The sequence below is a fragment of the Aethalodelphis obliquidens genome, unplaced genomic scaffold (assembly GCF_003676395.1).
Source record: "Aethalodelphis obliquidens isolate GAN/ISIS:26980383/991018 unplaced genomic scaffold, ASM367639v1 scaffold7, whole genome shotgun sequence".
Taxonomy (NCBI): domain Eukaryota; kingdom Metazoa; phylum Chordata; class Mammalia; order Artiodactyla; family Delphinidae; genus Aethalodelphis; species Aethalodelphis obliquidens.
This window is the reverse complement of record NW_020837951.1, coordinates 52144446-52169368: the sequence shown is the minus strand read 5'-3', so window position 1 is coordinate 52169368 and position 24923 is coordinate 52144446.

The window sequence follows — 24923 nt, the reverse complement described above, 5'->3', positions numbered from 1 at the left end:
GCTCTTTAGAAAGAACACTAATGAAGGAATTACCTAATAAGTGAATGAGTGTACGAGTAAAGGAAAGAATATGGACAGATGAGAGAAGCACAGGAAAAAGAAAAAGGATATAGAAGCACTTTCTGGGTCTTCTCAAGCGAGATTCTTAAATGGAGAAGGTCAATTGCCTGTGGCTTCTGAGGCCATAAATTGCGGTCCACTTCTAATCTGAAACACCCTTTAAAGGCCGTTGCAAGTATGATTTTCTGCCACTGCAGTGGCTGGGGTAACCTGGGGAAATCACACTTTTGTAGTGCATGTGAAGGAAACTAGTGACACTGATAAGGGACTAATGAATGGCAGGGTCTTAGCCAATAAGCTGGGCCTACAAAAGACCTGGCTTTTCAGAACAAGCTTCTCTAACCCTTAGTGGCCACCTGAGAAGGCCACCCTTAGGCCCTAAAGCATGGCTCCCAACTGCCTTGTATTAGGAGAATCTTCTGATGCTCACCCCTCATGATTATGAAGAGAAGGTCCCCATGACATCACTGATGTCATCACTCACCTCCACACACATACACGAGCACTCATGTATTCTCTAAGGGACCATCAGAGTTAGAAGAGCTCTCAGAGAGCATCTGACCCAGCATCTTTATGTTACAGAGAAGAACTGGAGGTCTGAATCGACAACTTACTTTTGCTTTCTCATTCTGTCCCTGACGGGCAGGATCCAGCTTTATTCTTGCCATTATACATCACCCTCGCTTCTCAGATGGCCATGAGGAGAAAACATCATGGATAGTTAGATGTAAATGTTAAAGTTAGGTGGAACCCAAGGTGTCTCTTGGCTTACTCATTTACTCCTATTCCTTTGAGGAAGGATATCTATTAATGCTCTTTAATGCCTGTTTTCTCATCTCCTAAACTCAGATTAAGAGGAAAATAATGAAGACCTGGCTGGTCGGTATTTATAAAGAGCTTTTAGATACAGTATGGGTTTGGATCTTCATAAGGACACCGTGTGATAGGTAGGACGTGTAGGTTTCCATTTTACAGGCAGATACAGCTCCAGAGAGGCTACACTTAGACATGTCATTTTCAATACCATGTGAATCATCTGTTGTTGTTCCTTGCTTTCTTGTCTCTCTGAGGAAACCCACTGAGTCACCAAGGAGCAATCTGAAAGTCTTCTTTTTTTATCTTTCCTTAAACTTATGTAGAGCTAGCCAGCCCCCTGCTTTCTTTCTGTTATCACAAAACGGGTAGCATCTCCCAAATAAGAAATGTACCCCTAGGTCATATTGCTTGTACATCACACACACTTTTGACTGGCATTGGCTATCATAAATCCTTTCTCAGATAATATGAGATGGATAAAAGAAAAAAATAATAGGTAACTTGAATGTAAAAGCAACGCCTTCTATGTTTGTTCCCACCACATTCATGAAGTCCACCGAAAAATATCTGTAATTAAGTGATGTTGACAAAACAAAACAAAAAGTATTGGATTGCAATTTACTACCTCTTACTCGTATTTATATAGCACTTCAAAGGAATACTTCTTTTTTCCCCCTATTACTCCCATTTTATAGGTGAGGAAATAGAGCTTCAGTGAGTTTAGGTGAAATGGATTTCCTGTGTCTACCTATCAGCACTTTGCACAGGTGTTCCAGAAGTATTTGCTGAATTGAAGAGCATTCACTTCTGTATCTCTTTTTGTACTTAATATTCAAATTAATGGTTGAGCCAATTTTTGTTTTCTGGGAGAAGTGCACACCATGGAAATGTGCCTCTGGGAATGCAAATAGCCCACACGCTGTATTAGGCAACGATAAACAAATGGAGATTTGCACACATGTAATTAAGAATAGAAAATACAAACCTATGTGCAGAACCATGATTTATGGTCATATTCACCTGCCTTGAAAGCTCACGTTAGATTGCTCCTCGTTTGATTACCAAGCTGGTGTTTCAACGCAAAGCATATGCTTGTGGGCTCCCAGGTTTGCTGGGCTTATGAATTAGCTAATAACTTTGAAACGAACCTTCTAAGGGAGGACTGGTTTATGCCTCAGCAATGCAAACATGTGCAAGTGAAAATATATGCATCTCAACTGGTTATTTTTGTAGGTAGGACAAATGTGTAAAAATATGTTTCCTAGAAAAAAATTCTGGTTTTGACTGTTTGCCAAACGTTACACAAGTAATTAGTGATGTTGTTAAGTGCTCAGCAGCTCTTCTGAGACTTCTTTTTTGGCATCAAATATATGCTCATTCTCCAATGAATAGGCACATTGGATATTTTTAAATATTCATAGAACAAAGCTGCTGGTTTGACTTATAAATGGGCAGCTGCCGCTTAGTCCCTCGCATTTCTCCTTTGCAGGTTCTTGAGAACCTGAAAAGGGACAGATGAGTTTTTTTCAAAACGTTAGTTTAACTTTTCCAAATTGTAAGTGAAATATCCTAAAGCAGTTGTCTACACTCCCATCTTTACCTTGCACTCAGTTCTCCCTAGTGTATTTAGAGGGTAAAATTTCCAATGCAAAACCAGAAAGCATAAATCAAAGTTTCTTCAATTCCACTTTCCAGATTCAATGGATGTTGTTAATATGAATAGACTAGCATCCCAACAGTAAACCTTGGGTCTTACCACCATGTAAATTCGGTATGTTTGTCAATATCAGTTGCTGCCTTGATCAAAATGCAGCAGCTGTGGGATATCAGTAAAGAAAATTCCCCTCCTATGCGTAGACCTGCTGTGGTCAGTGTCATCCTAGGGCGATACATGAGCTGGTCTGTCCAGCTGGAGCTCCTCACCAAGGTCTTTCCCCCTAGAGGGGACCGTGGCCAGTAGAGGCCCTCAGAGGGGTCACCTTGAGGACCATGTTGTGTTGGAGCCAAACAGCAGAACTGTGACTGATATCTCTCATACCAGGAAAGAAAAATTATGTCAGAGGAGGAAGAATCCTGCTCAAGGCAAAATGCCAACTTTGAGACAGTGTTGTAAGTCAAAACTGAGCACAGCTGTGATGTTGTGATGGAGGCAAAAATCCAAAACGAGGGGAAGAGTATGTCAGAGGATCAGGAGACAGGAGTAAGGAGCCACCCCAATGGGAGGCAGCCTGGCCACACCCCAGGGCACAGCACCGTGGCAGAGCAAGAATGGGAAGAGTAGATCAGACACCTTCTGAAGAGAAGTGAGATCCCCCCATTTTATACATCTAGAATCTGAATTAGCACAACGTCCACCCAGCTGACCAAAGGTTCTAGAAAGAGCGAGTCAGGCTTCACACTTCCGTTGTGCAGACTCCCAACTCCTGATTCTGGATGGAAAGACATTTCACGGGCCCTGCTCAACACTGCTGACCTCTAAGAAGGCTGGGAAAATAAGAAGACACAGAGTTACCAACGGGAAGGGGTAAAGGGTGTTAGCAGATGAGACTGGATAACATGTAAGATGAGACATCTACCATTAGAAAATAAATAATGCTTATATCGATGAGAATCAAAAACCGTGTGTGATCCCAAAGAAAACTCTTCACATCAGAATCTAAAAAGAAATATAGCCATGCAAATAAGAGCCCATTATTTCCCCCTCTGCACAGAATGACTGGCTTTGAGTTTTAACATGGGAGGAAAAGCCAGATGGCGGCAGACGGGCTTATTATAGAAAGTCCACTTGCATTGAAGTTTTCTCAGCACTTGCCGTCGTTGCTGAGTGAGGTTTTGTTTTGTTTCCTTCTTAAGTGAAGGGCAGGCAAGTACCAAAATTTGTATAAAGTCTGCAACCTTTTCATGAAAATGTTCTATTCAATACCTCCTATACATGATATATGATGCCACTACAGGAAAACTAGTACTGCTACAGACGTTAATCATAATTATGAAAAATTTTAATTTAAATGTAGGTCTGAACACACAAAATACAGTGCATGGCCATCTGTTAGTTTTCCATCTGGGCTCATTTGCAAAATACATTCTGTTTCACTCCCCCCTTCCCCCTCTATTTATAATCTTCCCTGGAAAACAAATATGGCTAATCTATGGCATGCCAGAGCTGAAGTTAGCTATTTACAAGTGGCTTTTAATAGACATGGCTACACAGTTGAAAGCAGTAACAGAAACTTCTTCAAGTTCTTTTTTTTTTTTTTTTTTTTTTTTTTGGTGGTGGGGTGAGAGACCTTCTCAGATGTTTGTCAATAGAGTTTTCCTTTGACAGTCCCCCATCCTTGTGTAAAGATAGTTTTTTACAGTTTATCTGTAAAGAGTAATGAAAAATGGAATATTGCTCCACTTCTCTCTTGGTATGATGATAAGAATAATGTCTAAAATTTTAGAGCTGTCATAGCAGCATTACTCCTAATTGCCAAAAAGTGGAAATACAAATGTCCATCAATGGATGCATGGATAAATAAAATGTGGTATATCCATAAATTTAATATGATTCAGCCACAAAAATGAAGTACTGATACATGCTACAGCAGGGATAAACCTTGCAAACATTATGTTAAGTGAAAGGAGACTGACAAAAAAGTCCACATGTTGTTTGATCACGTTTATATAAAATGTCCAAAGCAGGCAAATCTATAGAGACCGAAAATATATTAGCGGTTGCCTATGGCTGGAGAGTGGGGTCGGGGAAGATGAAGAGCGACTACTAATAGTTTGCTTTTAGGGTCGATAAAAATATTCTAGAATTAGATGATAAAAGTTCCACAGTTCTGTGAATACATTCAAACATATTGAATTATACACTTTAAACAAGTAAACTTTATGAAGTATGTAAATTATATCTCAATAAAGGTATTGAAAAAAACTGTAGGGCAAGACAGAGATGTAGAAATCATTTAGCCCATTTTTCACATTTTAAAGATGGCACAGTGAGGTTCTGGAGGGTAAAGAAGATTAGTATCCAGTTGGTCGGTGTTGAGGTTTCTAGACTTCCACTCAAGGGTTCTCGCTGATGTGTAATGCTGAATGATGACACTAATAAATTCACCTAGTGGCATAAAGAGAGTAGATGGATGAAGGAGAGATTCAAATGGAAAGATGAATCAGAAAGCTACTGGGGTGATTCCAAATAAGGTTCAGGAAAGCCTTTAAAGATGGCAGCAGTAGTAAGAATAGAGCAGTTTATTTGGATGTGGTATATCTTTTGGAGATAAGTTCTCTGTGGCTTTGTATCTGACTGACTATGAGGGGAAACAGAGGGGAAAGAATCATAGATGAACACGATGGTTGTGATCAAGAAGCCTGCAAAAAGTAGAAGCTGGAAAAGAAGGAAGATGGGTTTAATTCTTAATATGAGCTGAAGTCATTCACAGAACACAGAGTGCAGACACTCCAGAGGAAGATGGATGGCAGAACTCAAATTCTGTTGAAAAGCTTAGGGCTAGAGTCAAAAAAGGGACTTAACTGGTGGGCAGGGGCAATGCAAGCCCTGAAACGGTATAGGTGCTGCTGGGGTAATAAGGAGCAAAGCAGAGACTGAGGATGGAGCGCTGGGTCTCCTACACGTAAGGGCAGAGAGAAAAAAAAGAGAAAGGGGGAAGGAAAGCAAAAGAAAGATTCCAAAATAAAGGTGGGACACCAGGACAGGTCAGCAAAAACAAGAGAGTGGATCTAATGTAAGCCAGCCAAAGGCTGGTGGATGGATTTTGGGCTTTACCATTTGAGGCTTCATCCTTTGGTGGAGTTTTTAGTCTATGTAGGCAGCAAGTGGGAAATAAATTCAGGAACCTGAATCAAACAAAAGCTCTGACTCTGGAGATAGGCAAGATGAGGAAAAAATCTACAAGAATCAAACTGATGAGATGAGAAAAAGAAGTGAATGGCATTAAAATATGAACAGAAAAAGCTGGAAATTTTGAGAACAAGGCTATCATGGAAAAATATGTTGTAAAAAGGAAAATATAGTTCCCAGAAGATCTACTATCACAATGAGAGTGAAAATATACAAGTAGGCTTTTTCTGAATTTCTGCCATAGTGGAGTGTGGGCACAGTAGTATTGCTCTGGCTTCAGTACATTAGTAGATTTCTCTCATGTTCAGGAGGTTAACCGAATTCTGTAGTTCCCAGTCCTAAGAAGTTTAGGTTGAGAATAAGGGCAAACAAAGACCTCTGAAAATAAAATCCAGCTGCACAGATTCTCACTAGGAAATCATGAAACCAGGAGTCACTGGGGGCTGCCACCTCTAGGACACTGTTATTTAAAAAAAACATGTGTTGAGAATTTGTTTATTCACCAGGCCCATGGTTAGGTCCTAGGAATTCAGAGAAAAGAAGGAAGTCCCAGCCTGCCCTTAAGGAGTTCACAGTTAAGTCGCAGACAGGCAGACCAGCTGTCTCCAAATCATATGCTAAATGCTATGACGGGGCATGGGTATGAAGAGACAGGCGTGCTCAGCCCTGTGAGGAACTGGCAAAGTGGGATGGAGGAGGGTTTGCACAGAGAAGTCTATGCCTGGACTGAATCTGGAGGGATAAATAGCAACTTCTTTAGGCAGACTAGAGGTGGAATGGGCACGCGGACTATTTCTCCTGGTGGGCAGAGAACCAGTAAAGGACCTATGGTGTGAGCAAGCATGCACATTTGGCGAATGACAAGCAAGTGGTTACGGCTGAAGTGCTGATGGTACTGCGAAGCAGCAGAAACTTTCCTGGTGTCGTTTGCTGGAACCACATCATGGAACATCATCCTTCCTCCCATCTGGCTCTGCCTTATAGACCCCCAAACAGACACTGGGACAAGGACTCGGGTGAAGCTAGTTTATGAAGCACAAAGGAGAGAAGGGAGAAAAGTCAATAAACACTGAGTTACCAACGGGCTTATGGCTGTGGGCACCTGAGACTCAATCCCTCTGGAATCTCCTGGGAAATTGAAGAGGAATACGGTTCAGAATCACCACGTCAGAGGACAGGGGTGGGGCATTTACTCACCATTTCCATCTCCTCTGGGCTGAGGCTTACTCTGGGGGTGTTAGGTCCCCCACCAGACACACACACACGTTTACACTTTTAGGTTGAACCTGCTGCCTGTTTGCCCACACTCCTCTCAGGCAGAGAAGCAGAGAGAACAGGAAGCTGAAGTGGGGATTTGTCTCTGTATAAAGAAACTGTCTCCCACAGGTGTGGGTGAACGCAGAAGGGCCAAGGGCATATGGGGCAGAATATGGATGGTGTCCACTAAACAACCCAAAGCAAGCTACTTGTCCGCTCCTTCCATCTGCATCTAGGTCATATCCATCTCCGCAGCGTGGCTCAGGACACTCTTCCTCAAGCCTAAACTTTTAACACCCTGAAGCCAAATGTTTGAAGCCTGCCTCATGGCTCAGTCAGAGTACTTCCCTGTGTCCACAGCACATGTATAGCTCTTACCACGCACTGCCTGTTGTCTTTACAGTCTCTGAACACTCCATCCTACTTAAATTGTTGGTTCCCAAAGGGCAATGATTGTTCTTACTGCTTTTGTATTACCCACGGAGCCCAGAACATATCAGTACTGATTGTCATTCAGGCAAAGGAAACTAGTCTTTGGAAAACCAAGTCCTTCTAGTAATTCAGCCAATCCAACAATACCTCAAAAAGAATATTCCTTGTAAATTGGTGCAGCCACTATGGAAAACAGTATGCAGGTTCCTAAAAATAGAGTTGCCATATGATCCAGCAATCCCACTCCTGGGCATATATCCAGACAAAACTATAATTCAAAAAGATACACGCACCCCTGTGTTCATAGCACTATTCACAATAGCCAAGACATGGAAACAACCTAAATGTCCATCAACAGATGAATGGGTAAAGAAGATGTGGTATGTACGTATATGTATATGTATATGTCTGTATACACACACACACACACACACACACACACACACACACACATTGGAATACTACTCAGCCATAAAAAAGAATGAAATACTGCCATTTGCAGCAGCATGGATGGACCCAGAGATTACCACACTCAGTGAAGTAAGTCAGGAGAAAGACAAATACCATATGATATCACTTACAAATACCATATGGAATCTAAAAATATGACACAATGAACTTATCTATGAAACAGAAACATACAGACATAGAAAACAGACTTAGGGTTACCAAAGGGGCAAGGGGATTGCAGAGGGATAAATTAGGTGTTTGGGATTAGCAGATGCAAACTATTATACAGAATGGATAAAAAACAAGGAAGGTCCTACTGTATGGCACAGGGAACTACATTCAATATCCTGTAATAAACCATAATGGAAAATAATATGAAGAAGAATATATATATGTGTATGAATAACTGAATCACTTTGTTGTACAGCAGAAATTAATACAACACTGTAAAACAACATACTTCAGTAAAATAAATTTTAAAAATAAGAATAAAAAGCATATTCTTTTTTTTTTTTTTAATTTATTTATTTATTCATTTATTTTTGGCTGCTTTGGGTCTTCATTGCTGCGCGCTGGCTTTCTATAGTTGCAGCGAGCCGGGGGCTACTCGTTGCTCTGCAGCATGTGGGATCTTCCCGGACCAGGGCTCGAACCCGTGTCCCCTGCATTGGCAGGCAGATTCTCAACCACCGCGCCACCAGGGAAGCCCCTAAAAAGCATATTCTTAATACTGAGGCAATAAACCAAGCCCTCTCTGAGGGGAAGAAATGTGTTGTACTCTAATGTAAACCACATTAGCCTAAAACAGAGTTTTGACTTCTTGATAGCCTTCTGTCAAAAATTAATGAACTGGTAGGAGTTAGAAAGTAGTTATATATTTGAAACCAAACTGAAGAATCAGAGCAGATGCAACACAGAAAAGGGAGACAGCACACTGGCTTTGAATGCCTATAACAGAAAACACGGATGCCTGCTTCCTCACATTTGTTCAAAAATTTTTTGCCCTTGCACCACCTTAATTTTGGATACTGCCCATCCCTATGGGTGTTGTGAAGACTTGCACATTTGTGAAAAAGTCTTTATTTTGATACATATTTTCTGACAGTTCCACTAGCATGGAAATCCTGAGCCTTGGGAAGTCTGGGTCTCATTTTTATATTTATCCATGGAACATGCTGTTTCTCACTAAAGTAAGTTGAACTATATGGGCCAGTTTCTTTTGTCAGCTTCTTGTAAGCTTTGAACTGGAAAAAGAAATACGCAGCAGGGTAATCTAGCCCTTTGAAATTTGGAACAACAAGGAAAGATGCACTGTGGTATCGATTTATAATAGGCTTTGTTCACACGACATCAATCTGCAATATGATGAGGATTCTTCTTGGATTAAGATGTCCAGTGGTTATAAATGAAAAGCTGTTCTCTCTTTTGGAAGGGAGGGGTGCTGAGGTGAGGTATGTAATTTCCAGTTATTTCTTTTGTGGGACTTTTGGCATTTGAAAACAAGCATGTCCTTTCATTATTGGCACAAAAGGCAGTGTACAAGGACGTGTCGATTTAGAAGTTATACATCACAGGGTTTTTCTCTCTTAGAGGTGAAGAAGCTGAAGGAGCCACTCTCGTAGGCTTTTAAAACTGATACTCACTGTCTATCGAGTTCTCACAATATGCTGGGCAAGGTCCTAGTGCTTTACGACTGCACATGCATCACCTCATTTCAGCCTCACCAGGCCTCTAGGAGCTGTGCACCCACTGGTCTGTTTTAGAGATGAGCAAACTGAGGCTCAGAGAGGCAAGGCGACCTGGCCAAGGCTCAGAGCAAGTAGAGAGTGGGACTGAGATAAGGGGTGAGATCTGTTATCTCCAAAGGCCAGGTATGAAACAAAGATGCTTCATCCACAGCGTTTTCACTGGCCAGACTGGGTGAGTCACCTGCTGCGTATTTCTTACTGGTGTAAAAGAGGTGATCCAGACCATTCCTTTCAGAAGAAATTATTTAAACTATTTTGACTTTTAAACTTAACCTCTTTTCAAAGGGCTTAATTCTAAACACTCACTTATTCTGGCTCCATATAGGTGTCCCTAGAAATCACTGAGATGGCCTTTTTTTTTGGTTTCCCCCAATTAGGCATGTAATCACAGTTAGGATTACTAGAGTCTCAGTGTTATGGAATTCCAAATTATTTTTATGTATTGATAATTTTGTGGGTGTAATTAATTCTTTTCTACTATAAATCATAAATCTAACCTATTTAAGTCTTGGTATCTGTCTATAACGAAATAGATTAAATTCCACTCCTGGGTATATATCTGAAAAAAACAAAAACACTAATTCAAAAAGATACATGCACCCCAATGTTCACAGCAGCATTATTTACAACTGCCAATATATGGAAGCAACCTAAGTGTCCATCAACAGATGAATGGATAAAGAAGATGTGGTATACACACACACACACACACACACACACACACACACAATGGAATACTACTCAGCCATTAAAAATGAAATATTGCCATTTGCAACAACATGGATGGACTTGGAGGATGCTATGCTGAGTGAAGTAAGTCAGACAGAGAAAGACATAATACTGTATAATATCACATGTGGAATCTAAAAAATACAACGAACTAGTGAATATAACAAAAAGAAGCAGACTCACTGATATAGAGAACAAACTAGTGGTTACCAGAGTGCACGGAGAGGAAAAAGGGGAGGGACAACATAGTGGTACGTGATTAAGAGGTACAAACTATTAATATTATGTATAAAATAAGTTACAAGGATATGTTGTGCAATATGGGGAATATAGCCAATATTTTATAATAACTATAAATGGTGTATAACCTTTAAAAACTGTGAACACAATATTGTACACCTGTAACTTATATAATATTGTACTTTGACTATACTTCAATAAAAAAAAATTAAAAACAAACAAACAAAAAAAGAAAGCATTCAGGCTATGTTGCTCCCCTGTTTATATTCCTTTCAGTATATCTTATTGCTTCAATTTCCATTTCCCAGGTTTCCTGTGGGGTTGAGTACATTATGTTTAGTAGTCATTTCCATTTCTTCCAGAGTCAGTTAGGAGCTCAGCCGAACTACAGAGCCTGAAGGAGTTTTAGAATGGAGTGTGGGCCCTACCCCTTCCTCCCATAATTTTATAGATACCTGGATGAGGATGTCATAAAGGGATTAAGGAAGAGGGGAACAGAACAAGGATGTCTCTCAGGTCCAATTCCCTCTCTCTCCCACAGAGCATTCTGCCCTCCTTCATTACGGCTTGAATTAGGTTCCTCTAAAACATGTGGGAGTTATCAAGTATCTATGAATGTGACCTTATTTGCAAGATGGTCAAGTAAGATGAGGTCATAAGGTTGGGTCATAGTTCAATATGACGGTTTCATTATAAAAACAGGAAATCTGGACACAGAGACAGAGATACAGGGAGAACACCATGTGAAGAATGGAGTTTTGTTGTCACAAGCCAATGAATCACAAAGATTTCCAGCAAAACCAGAAGATAGGAGAGGAACACAAAACAGGTTTTCCTTCACATCCTTAGAAGCAATCAACCCTGCTAATACCTTGCTTTTGGCTGTCTAGCCTCCAAAACTGTGAGGCAATAAATCTCTGTGGTTTAAGCCATTTGTGGTCCTTCATTACGGCAGACCTAGCAAACTAATACATATTTTATCCCAGGGCAAGACTTGCTCCTTAGTCCCTACTCTCCTCTTTTCCTCACAGACAGGTCAATTTTCTTAGCGCCTGCTTCAGTTTATTTTAACCAGAACGTTTCCCCATAGTCATTCTACCTGGACAGACTCAAGCCTGAAGCATAGAGGGACATCAGACAGGTACCAAGGCCTCTGCCTAGAATGACACCATGTGCCGAGAGTAAAAAATACGGCACCATCTCACCCTTTTTAATGAAACACTAGTATTGGGGCTCTACAAACCAAATATCAGAAGAATGGCAATGTCATGCTTTTGCTCTGGTATTTCAATTGGTCATTCCAATTTTCTCCAGTATGCCATTTCTTCTTTTATTTAGGTATGCCATTTTAGGGAATCTAATACTTCTAGGAAGAAAGGAGCCAATTTATAGGGAATGCTGTATGTGGGAATACGCATTCAATATTTAAATACAGGAAGATATGAAAGCATGATGAAGTTTCCCCCAAAGGCTCTGCAAATGTGCTTCTTACTGTATCTATTTGGATGTGAGTGCACAGATGAGCTTGAAGCTGGAGCTCTCAGAATCCCTGTGGGCGGGTGATCCTTGCTTTGTGGACCTGTGCTCCCTTTGTCTTCCCTTTGACTTTCAAAGATAACTTATTAATGTTAATTATTCAGAAGGAAAGTTTTGTTACAGTTTATTTTAGCATTCCTCCAACTTTGAACTGTACTTTTAAAATTATCTGTAAATAAAAATAACTATAATTTTACTCTCTCCTATTAGGTTTCCTTTAACACTTGTAAATGTCTAAATGAAAAGATTCTGGGAAGAGTCATGGCTAGTGGAATGGGGAATCTTTAACGAGAAAAAGTTTCACTCTGCTGTGTCATCCCAGTCTCTAGTAATTGATTTCAGAATCTTGGAGGTTTTAAGAAAGAGAGTGGGATAGATGTCAAACCTGGAAGCAGTTCATTCTTGGTGTCTGGGACACCTTGTCCATATAAGTTCTGATTGCCCTTGCTTTGTTTCATACAGTGGTGAGATTTCTAGTCACCAGAAGAACTGCATGTATGGTAACACTGAAAGTTCCTGCCCCAAACTGCAAAGGGCCAAGGGGAACTATTCACCAACCTGCAGTGTGAGCTAGAAATTAACAGTGGTGCAGACACTGTGTGTTTCTTTTTAATAACTTAGGTGGAAAAAAGATGCTTCCTAATGTTTTAGGTAGAGGACCTGGTATAAGCAAAGTAGCTAAATCTGCCTTCCTATCCTAAGGGAGAGGGTCCACGTTGTCCCAAAGATTAATCTTCCCCATGATGCTTTGTGATGTCATCACTTTTCCTCATTTGTTACTTATTGAGGGCTTGCTATATGCCAGGCACTGTGCTAGGCTCTTAGGTATTAAAGTGAATAAAACAGAGCCCCTGCCTGCAGTGCGGGAGGCCAACATGATCTATTTCTTATATCAAGAGATACTAAGTGCTAAGAAAAACATAAAATAAGTTAAAGGGCATAAAGACAGCCAGAGTGGGGAACAGAGTTGTTCTTTTAGTCAGGGTGGCCAGGGGAGGCCTCGGCGACAGGTTACATTGGAGCAGAGACTAGGGGGCAATAAGGGAGCAGATCGTGGTGAGACCTGGGTATAAATATCTCACCAGAGGGAAAATGAATAGAGAAGGAGCTTGGTCTACTTGAGGAGCCACGGGAAGAGTGGCCTAAAACAAATAAGTGACCAGCAGGGGAGTATGAAGGTCCAGTTTCTTACCTTTGTAGGGACAACGCTCAGGTAAGTTTATACTCCAGGTCTCCCCTGACAGGTCAGGCTGAGGTTGGGCCACAGCCTGAAACCACATTCTCTGTTTGTCTTCCTCCTCTCCCCTGTCCTGCTCTCCCTTCTCCCTTGATGTTCCCCTCTCATAGCACTTCTTTAATAAATCGTCTGATCAAGAACCCTCATCATAAAGTTTGCTTCTAAGATAGTAGCCATTGAAGAGTTCCATGCAAATGAGTCCTAGGACCTGACTCACTGTTTGTAAGGATCACACTGGCTGCTGTGTGGAGAACCAAGGAGAAGAAATAACAGGGAATGGGGGGAGCAGGGAGACCCATTAGGAGGCTTCTGCAATAGTCCAGGAAATGATGGTAACTTTGACCAGACAATAGTCGTGAGCAGGTGAGAAGTGACTGGAGTCTGAAATATTTTGAAATTAGAGTTGACAGAATTTGATGATGGTTTGGAGATGGAGGTGTGAGAGAAAGAAAAAAGTCAAGGATAATTCAAAAACTTTTGTCCTAAGATACTGGAAGGATGGAGTTGAGCTCACGGAGAAGGGGAAGGCAGCAGAAGGCCTTCAGTAGAAAAGTCAGGAGTTTGGCTTTGGACAGGTTGAGTTTGAGATGACAAGTGGACATGCAAGCGGAGAGGTTAAGGAGGCAGTGAATATGTCAGTCTGGGGGTTGGAGGAGAGGCCTGGGGCAGAGTGTTAAATCTGGGAGCACTCGGCAGTCATGACAATGAAATTGTATCACCAGAGGAGCGAGTCTAAATACAGAAGGAGCCTCGGGAGTAAGCCGCAGGGTATTCCAAAGTTGGAGGACGGGGAGATGAGGAGGAACCAGCTAGGAAGTCTGAGAAGGAACGGTCCATCAGACAAGAGAAGAACCTGAGAGAACAGTGCCTTGACGGTCAACTAAAGAAAGGCCGTCCTGTAGAAGGAAGTAGCCAGGCGTGCCGTGATGAAGAGACGCAGTACCAGGAGGTCTAAGAACATCCTGTTGGGTTTGGCAGCAAAGAGGCCTGGGGTTGTCTTGACAAGAGTTGTTTGTCTGAAAGTGATGGGGACAAAGACTTGATGGAAGGGGGTTCAAGAGAAAACGGAAGATGAAGAAGTAAAGACGCCGAATAGAGGTAACTCTGAGAAGCGTTGTTACAAAGGGGAGCAGAGAAATGGGCAGAATCTTGGGGGAACGTCGGGTCAAGAGAGGGTTTCAGAAAGATGCAGCTATTACAGGATGTTTTAGAGTCAAGCAAATGATCTCACAGAGAGGGTGAAATAAAGATACAGAAGAGATGGGCAGCTCTGGAGCAATGTATTTGATGGGACCATTCTCAGTGGAGGGGTGGGTCTCAGTAAGTATGTACACAGTTCATCCTTATAGGAGGCACGTAATATAGACACAGACACAAGCAGATGGGAGGCGAGGTGGTTAGAGACGTGAACTGTGTTTTCTGATTGCTAGTATTTTCTTAGATAGCTAGGACTCATGGTCATAAGCTGTGTTCCAAATACCTGATCAGCTACCACACATGCGTTTTCACACTCTTGATGATTTAGGCATTGATTTCTCTAGCCTTTGATCAATCATTGAGACATGATTGATGTCTACAAAGAGTTAAATCTGCATGCAGGCTAATGCCCTTCCCCAAATCTCTGGATCCCAGGTTGAAGTGTATGCATAGGGGTTATTGGTATATCAAGCAGTCAATCAGTCAACTCAGTATATATGATTTTAAGAAAGACTAAACTCATCCAGAAGGGCTATTTATTATGAGCAACTTTTTACTAGCAAAATATAGTTTTTCGTTTTAAATTTCCTGATCTGAGCTTACACAAAGGATGGCGCACCAACCTTCCCTTTCTAGTCTACTGGTTTTTGTCACTCTGACCAACCCTTAGTATCATTTAAACATTTTTCTCTTTTTATTATAAAAACGTCAGCCTGCAGATTAATGAAAACTTACCCTTTTTGTGTAATTTATCCTTCGAGGCTGAAGGAAAACCTTCAGGGGGAATATAAAAGCAATCAGACATCCACTTAGAAGAAAAAAGCTGTGATTATTTTTTGTATGTGGTTTTATATCATTTCACTTTTTCAATATGTCTGTTTCACATAATTTATTACTTGACACTTTTTATTTTCAATCATTTTTGGTTGCTTATAAATAAACATGCATTAATGTCAAGAGAATTAGCATCACATTATAAACTTTATACAAGCGGAAAAACCGGCTTCAGTGAAGTTGCCTCTTTATTTGGGACACGCATATACATTCAATGAGGCCTGTCTAGAGAATTAAACACTGGCACATTTTTATCTTTGCTAAATAGAAGCAGTTCTTAAATGGAGACAGTGATTTCCAGAGCAACATTATGCAGGTGAGAATTATGCATTTTAATGTTGTTCTGTTTGGAAGTTAATCTTAAAATAATTTAAATGGTAGTTTAAATGATAATTTTTTGTACCTCTCCAGAAAGAATCCTCATTCATAGGATGACCACATGTGTTCATATATATTCAAATATAATTTACTATTCTTAACATATTAAGAATAGTATATTTACTATTTAAGAATAGTATATTTATACGAATAGTATATTTACTAATATTTACTATTCTTTACTATTTCTTAACATGATAGTTAAAATGCATTGTTGGAATATTCCAAAATAAAGCATTCATTCACTAATCATCAAAGCATATCAAGTTTGAGCCCCTCTGTGTAAATCTAGTAGGAGACCAGGTTTTTCACTAGCTTTCAGCTGAAGGCCATTGAATCGGGGGCTGGACTGTTAGTGGGGTGGAAAGAAGATATTATACAATTTTTAGAGTTATTTCTCAGAAAGTATAATATATGACATTTAAATATAAATTTCAGAAATAATAGAAGGAAACTATAAACAAAATAAATCTATGAGCAAAATCAATCTATGTAAACAATTAGTACTGTTTTCTCTTTGCTTTAGGTTATACAATTATTAGATAATTAACATGTTAATAGAGAATACAGTGGCATAAGTGATGACGCCTAGTACTAAATGGAAGTTTAGCGTTTAAATATTTAACTCTTTTCAAAGTTTATAAATTTTAGTTACAGGTAAACCTTTAATATCAAGTTACAGGTAAACCTTAAAGGTAAACCTTTAATGTCAGTTTTGTACAAAACTAAGGCATGTATGCCTGAGGGCACAGGATAAACAGTGCTGATTGAATGGACCTCTCTTTCCATGAATGCATTTGTGATTGTTGATCTCATTAATAGGTCACTAGGAGGAATGCTAGACTTCCCTTGCCTAAAGCCATGTGAAGGACCTCATCTGAAAAAACTGCCTTGCGAGGGGATATCAATTCTTCTTAAAACTAACCTCTACCACCTCTTTTGCTTCCAGATTCATAATCTGAGACAAATCTCTACAGATTCCAGAAGACGGTTATAACACCTGGCTCTGGAAGAGGTAGCATTTCACTGAAAGAAGATTTTTGCCTATTGATATCAGCAGAACCTAGAGAATGTGTAGGGAAATAAGTTTTAACACAAGGGAGAGAGAAATGTAAACTGTATCAACATGGGTGCACTTAGCACAGAGTTTGCATTCCATGTGTTGTCTCAATAAGGTAGTATTTAATAATTTACTTGGTTATCTGAATGACAATAAGACTCAACACTGTCCTACTTTCTGTGATGTTTGAATTGTTAGAACTTCCTTGGTAGGACGCAGAGGAAGGAATTCAGAAGTTTATGAAGGTAAGAAAGATAAATTTGATTTATCATATCAATTCCTGCACACAGCCCCGTGTACACTACGTTCCTAGGAGGGCTAAGAGAGCACACTTTTCTCTAAGGTATTGAGAAATGACTTGATAAGGGTAGCACCAGCAGCCCTGAAAGGATCTGTTGTGGCTTTTCTCTAATCTGGGAATGAGGGTGAAAGATACAGCCACTGAAAAAGGTTCCTTGATTGCATTAGAGGATGATGGTCTCCAGAAGTGGGAGATGATTAAGCGGCAAGGCTTAAGTGCCTATGATAAGATCAATGTTATTATTGTATTAGGTGTCAGGTCTATAACCCCATTCAGGATGGTTTGATTTAGCCAGTAGAAATCTTTGGCAGTGGTCATGATGTCCCTATGACTGAAGTTGGTGAACAGCCTTATCGAGATGCACTTAATCCACAGAAGTGGGGAAAAAAGGAAACACCCTCTAGTCCTAGTGAATGGACATCTGACTTCAGACATCAAAGGAGAAAGGCACAGCTCTTCATTCAATTCCCAAACCAGTACAGACACAGAGTTTCTTGAATGAAGGCTAGGCACAGGCTCCTAGAAGAAGGACCCTGCAACAGTGCCACAAGTATGATCTACATGTCTCCCTCCAAGCATTTCCCCAAAGTGGTTATTTATCAGAGTGACTGTGTATTGGGAAAAGAGAACTACCGAGACTTTTCAGAGATTACAGTATACCTCTTAAAAACGAATGCAACCACTAATCTTTGTGGACCTGATATATCAGTCAGAGGAGGGGCTTAAGAAGTTCAGTTGATAAATGAAGTTTAAGTCTGAGTCCATTTACAGTAAGACCTATGAGTCTACAGCCCCACTCTGTAGTTATTTCTCTAGTTCTTAGATGCAAGCAAGGGACAGATATACTTGGCAACTGGCCCAATACACACATTTGATACCCTGGTTATTCCTTCATCAATGCATTGGGGGCTATTATGGTAGAAAGGCCCAAGTGAAACCACCTGGAATACATTTTCTATCAAAATAGCAAATCATAAATATTACTGCTTTCCTAGGGAAAATGTAGAGATTAGTTCCACCATCAGAGATTCGGAAGATGAAATATACTGATTTCTGTTAATTCTCTTTTATCTCCTAATTTAACTTGCGCAGAAGACAGACTGCTCTTGGAGAATGAAAGTGTATTTTCACAGACTTCATCAAGTGCTGGCTCCATTTGCACTTACTGTTACAACTGCAGTCTCTTTATTGGGGCATGTCCAACATAAACCTTGCAAACTGCTATGCAGATATTGACTTGGCATCTTCTTTTTTCTATCAGTCAACAGGATCACCAGAAGTAGTTTGCTTTCATTTGGAAGAGAGAGCATTATACCACCAGTGACTTTACTCAGGGGTATGTCAACTTTCTGACTCTCTTATTGAAACTAGTCTCCTTTTACTCAGTGTGATTACCATCACCTGGCAGATTGTTAGGAATGCAGAATCTCAGGTCCCACTCCAGACCTACCAAATCAAAATATGCATTTTAACAAGAGCTCCAGATGATTTGGAGCACATTAGGAGTTAGAAAAGAACTCATCTTGTCTAAAAGGAACTTGATCATACCACCATCTCATAGGGTACCATACTGGTCCACTATGTTGATGGCAATGCTGAGTGGATGTGGAAGTAGAAAGTACTCAAGGGGAATTTATTAAATATATGCATGTTAGAGGGTGGGAATAAACCCTAGGGAAATTCAGGGACCTGCTACTCCAGTGTGATCTTTAGGAGTCCAGCGATCTAGGAAGCAATGGGATCCTATTTAAAGAGGAAGACAAATTGATGCATCTTGTACCTTCTGCTACTAATAGAGTCACAATAACTGGTGAAGATGGCTGCATTTTGGAATCCAGACAGACAACATAGGAACATGTTATTCCACCCTGGTTACCAGTGGTGCCAGTTGTGACTAGAGCCCAGAGCAAGAAGAGATTTCACAGCAGGTCCAGGCTGCAGGTCAAGCTGATTTCCCATTTTAACCATATGACTCACTAGATACAATTGTAACCTAATTATCTGTAATTCTTATGGTTTTGATATGGTACCTGTGGCAACCCCAATGAGAGAATCACGGAGTGTAACTCTAAAATTTGGAGAGAAAGACATGCCCTGTTTTGCAGAGAAATAGTCTCATTTTGAAAACACAATGCCTGCTTGTTACTGGGCCATAGTGGAGACTGAACAACTGACCCTAGAACACCACGTGACCATGCTACTTGAGTTATAGCTCATGGATAAGGTGTTGTGTGAGCCATGTAGACATAAATTCGGTCATGTTTGACAACACTTCATCAACAAATGGAAGGGCGACATATGAGACTGGATTCTAGCAGGTTGTTAAGGACCAAGTAAATTCATGTGCAGCTGACTGTCATGGTAACTATGATTGATACATAGCCACTTCTCCCTCAACCCCATGGAAAGTTCATGCTACTAATTATAAGAATGACTTTAGGCCTATTTTAAAGGCTAAAAATCCCACAAAGAATGCCACCACAACGCCAACTTAGACCACTGCAGGATACTCTGAAATGACTCTAAAAGACATTTGGGAAGGGAATACTCCCAGCAGAGCTATTAGTGATGCATCTAGTTGTTACCTTTACCTGGAAAGATACATATGCAGAGGTAAAGTTTATGTCAATTTGTGGGCAACAGTTAATGGTTTGGCCAGATGGTCAAAGGAAGTAAATTTGAAGAGCAAATGATAAGGAAGACAGAGGAAGAAGTACATGGCTGGAGCTATCTCAGAATAGGTGCAGGATATGAGAATATTGGTATCCATGTGAATTCTTAAAAAACGGTTTCCCTGAAAAGGAGTCTCTTATTGATCAGGTGGGCAGGAATAGCTGTTTGGGGGATCTCAGTCAGCCTCTTTCTCTAGTCATGGGTTTATGAACCAAGTGGACTCTGCAGGAAGGGTGTGTTAAAATTACCTATAGATTTAACAACACAGATGACAGTTACTGTTGAGTACCCAACACACCAAGAGTAGAGACAACACTGAGTGCTCAGTATGGCATCATTCCTTGGGAATACTGGTCAACCCCTTGGTGGCAAGTAATCACATTGGAAGACTCCTTCCGTCATGAAGTCTGAAATTTTTAGTCACTGTAATTGATACTTACTCTCTATATTATTTGCTTATCCTCCCTGTAATCTGCAGTGATTCTACCCACAACATCATATGTGGATATTCTGACTATCTTTTTCACCATCAAGGCATCACACTCAACATTGCTTCTATCAAAGAAGCTCACTTTACAACAAAAGAATAGAGGCACGACCACAATATTCATTGATCTTATCTCTCTTATAACCCCAAAGGGATTTGCCTAATAGAATAGTGGAACAGCCTACTGAAGACCCAGGGATGGTGCTAGCTGTTATGGATCTGGGAGAAACCAATATGGCGCCATATATTTTCTGAGCCAGAAATCAATAATGGGGCTGTTTTCCTATAGCTAGAACTTACAACTCGGGGAATGAAGGGGTAAAATTGGCTTCTTTCTCTATTATCCCTTAATAGCCTACTCCAAGACTTTTTGCTTCTTGCTTTCGCAACTGTGAAGTCTCTGGTTTAAAGATATTAGTTCCTGAGGGAGGAGTGCTTCCATGGGGGCACAACAATGAATGCAGTTAACTGGGAGTTGAGGCTTCTTTTGCTGCTAGCTGTAATGCCATAATGCCTAATGCTTTGGGCAAAGAGGCATTATGGTACTGAATGGAGATATCGGTTTTGCTATAGAAATGGGGGTAGTTTCATAATGTTATATAGTGGGCCATGAAGGAGTATGTCTGAAAGTAGGATATTCTCTTGTGAAACATTTAGAACTTATGTAGAGTAAAAGTTATTGGGAGACTATGGCAATGCAACACTGGGAGGACCACTAATAGCCCTGGAAATGAAGGTTTGGATCAGAGTAGCTGTGATAAATGGAATATAGAATAAGTTATGGAAGAAGAAAATAACCAACATGGCCTCATGACCAGTTTCAGAAATGACGACCATAGTAGATATACACAGTTTGTTCCTAGCTTTCTTATATATGTATTTTACATGTTATTTAGTAATGTCTTCTTCTTTGTAAGTTACAGAATATTAAAAGAGTACTTGCTGAGGAAAGGAATAAGAATTACTCAAAAAATAGTAAAAAAACTTATAAACTAATAAAATTTCTGTTTTCCATCTTGGGGGACATCTTTGATTATTCAAGGTATAGTTATATATATTAGCCATAAGCATGACGTTGTTATTTGAAATTTCAAATATGGGTAAAGAGATGTGCATAACTGTTAAGTTAATAAAGGGTGGACTGTGTCAAACTCCCTATTGCCAACTAGGCATCACCCCTGATCCCTTCTACATTTGTAGAGTAGAAGTCTGGATCTGCATTTTACAGAATCCCTTTCATTGCATGGTTTTAGGATACTGTCTTGGACAGAAGATTTGAAAGTAGGAGAGGAGAAGTCATTATTCTGGCAGCAGGTATATGTAGACAACCAAGATGATCTACAGCAGCTTCCCTTGGCTTCTGGGGATTCTCCTGAAATCAAGAATTCATGGGGTTTTCCATGAATTCCAGTGAGTCTTCTGAGAATCACCCTTGAAGTGCTGTAGACAGCTAAAAGCACTAGAACTGGCTTCTGTTGGCTTCCTGAGTCATAAGAACTACACATTAGTGTTGCAAGCAGTTGGGATCATTGTTGGCAGCTTCCCTGTGATTCTTACACTTCCTGATTTTCCCCAAAGAAATATTCCTGATTTGTACTCCCCCAGCCATTCCTACCACAATTCCTATTATTGTGTAAGCCTCTCTTTAAGTTTGAAATCCTCAGAGTGATATAGTCATTTAGAGGCAAAAAAGACTCCTGATCAATCTAAATAGATATAATAAAGACCAAATATATTTTATTCATAGGAAGACTTCTCACGTTCTTACTTAGAATCTACCTTATTTTTGGCAGATAATCCTAATAATCTCAGTCATTGATTCCCAGGGAACAAAGAGAAGCAGCAATTGGAAAGAAGGGAGAGTTTATCTGAATTTGGGATTTTGATAGCACTAATAAGTAAAAGCCATTAGCAGTATAGTTTTACTGACTCTATTACATAATAGTAAATATAAGAACTTTAAAAGTTTAGAAGTTTGAGATAATTTAGTATAGGATAAAACACTTCATATACTAAAAAAAACCCCAAACCTATTGTGATATTACACCCTAGTAATAAAAATTATAACCTGTAAAATCAAGAAAAACATATACCATATTGAGAATACTTTACTTAAAAAACTAAAGAGATGCGTAATCCGTTTAAAGGAGTTTCTTTTCCCATCAAACACATTTAAAATTTAATAAATATGCATTTTCTGATTCTGTCTCTTAGTTGTTGGTATTGGGTTGGCCAAAAAGTTCCTTCAATATTTAAGTAAAAATAAGACACATTTTTCATTTTCACCAAGAACTTTATTGAACAACGTATTCACCCTTTTGTTCCACTACCTTCTGCCGTATTTCAGGCAACTTCATAATTCCATCTTCCTAAAACTTTATCTTTTTGAGCACAGAACTGTTCCAAGTGCCTTTTACAGCCTTCCAGGGAATTAAAATTTTTTCCATTAAGAGAATTTTGTACAGACCGAAATAAATGGAAATCCGAAGGTGCAATGTCTGGTGAATGTGGCACACGAATAAGAACTTCCTAGCCAAGCTGTAACAGTTTTTGCCTGGCCATCAAAGAAACATGCGGTCTTGCGTTCTCCTGATGGAAGATTATGCGTTTTCTGTTGACTAATTCTGGATGCTTTTCGTCAAGTGCTGCTTTCAGTTGGTCTAATTGGGAGCAATACTTGTTGGAATTAATCGTTTGGTTTTCTGGAAGGAGCTCATAATAGAGGACTCCCTTCCAATCCCACCACATACACAACATCATCTTCTTGGATAAAGAGTGGCATTTGACATGGTTGGTGGTGGTTCATTTCGCTTGCCCCACGATCTCTTCCATTCCACGTTATTGTACAGTGTCCACTTTTCATCACCCACCACAATTTGTTTTAAAAACGGAACATTTTTGTTACCTTTAAGTAGAGAATCGCATGCGGAAATACGGTCAAGAAGGTATTTATTCGCTTAACTTATGTGGAACCCAAACATCAAAGCGATGAACATAACCAAGCTGGTGCAAATGATTTTCAGCTCTTGATTTGGATATTTTGAGTATGTCGGCTATCTCCCATGTGGTATAACACTGATTGTTCTCAATTAATGTCTCAATTTGATCACTATCAACTTCAACTGGTCTACCCGATTATGGAGCATCGTCCAGGGAGAAATCTCCAGCACGAAACTTCGCAAACCACTTTTGACATGTTTGATTAGTCACAGCACCTTCTCCATATACTGCACAAATCTTTTTTTTTTTGCGTTTCAGTTGCATTTTTACCTTTCTTGAAATAATAAAGCATAATATGCCAAAAATGTTGCTTTTTCTCTTCCATCTTCAATATTAAAATAGCTACCCCAAAATTCACCAATTTTGATGAGTTTTTTTTTTTGCGGTACACGGGCCTCTCACTGTTGTGGCCTCTCCCGTTGCGGAGCACAGGCTCTGGACACGCAGGCTCAGCGGCCATGGCTCACGGGCCCAGCTGCTCTGCGGCATGTGGGGTCTTCCCGGACCGGGGCACGAACCCGTGTCCCCTGCATTGGCAGGCGGACTCTCAACCACTGTGCCACCAGGGAAGCCCTTGATAAGTTTTTAAAAATGCACACTGATATGACAACTGTTACAATACAATCTAACAAAATTGTTCTGAATAAAGTTAATGACAACTAAGGGCTACTAGAGCCATTTTATGGAAAAAAACGAACAAATTTTTTGTCCAACCCAGTATTATCCAGTATTTTGCCTGACTTCATGTTTCTTTCCTCTCAGTACACTGTCCCAATGTTTTTGTATCAATTATCTTGAGTAGACACTTGATCTAAGCTACCTGGGTTTGTAAATATTCTCCCCCTAGATTTAGGAAACGAGGCTGTTTCCTAAAACTTCATTATTGAAGGATGGTAGCTATCACTTATATGGTGCTTATTATGTACCAGGGACTGCTCTAAGTACCTTGCATATACTAAATGAATTAAACTAATTTTCAAAATAAACCTGTGGGGGGGGGAACCTGTGAGACTTTATATTTCTATATATATTTATTTGTTTATTTATATATTTGTATTTATTTGATTTTATATTAGATAGTAGTATTTTATGTTACTATTATTTCTATTTTACAGATGAGGAAACCAAGCCAAAATCACCACCTGTTGTCAACCATCATCTAAACTCAACCGCAGGCAGTCACAGTGGCCTTTCCCTCAGGCAGCTGCTATCTTATCCCTCTTCTCACTTGGATTCAGGGACTCTTCCAACTTGACACCAACTCCTGGAAAAAGCAACTGTTGGGCAATCAGGACCTATTCTTTAGTAATTGTACTATGTCTCAACTCTCCAGTTTCTACATTCTTGTCTCTTTGCCACTTTGTACACACATTCCCAGGCATCTCTAAGACCCTTTTGATGCTTCCCTATCCATTACTATACTTCCTGGCTGGCTCCCCAACCCTCTATTTAACCACCTAGACCTCTGATTCCTGATTTCTCCAATGTATCAGATTTATCACTAAATCCCCCAATACCAGCACAGACTCTGGCATATACTCTGTTCTCTATAAATGTTTGCTGAATAGAGTGTTGGAATCCGAGTCACAGTTACCTGCAGACTCCCAATGCTAATTTCTATTCTCTGCCTCCCAGACCC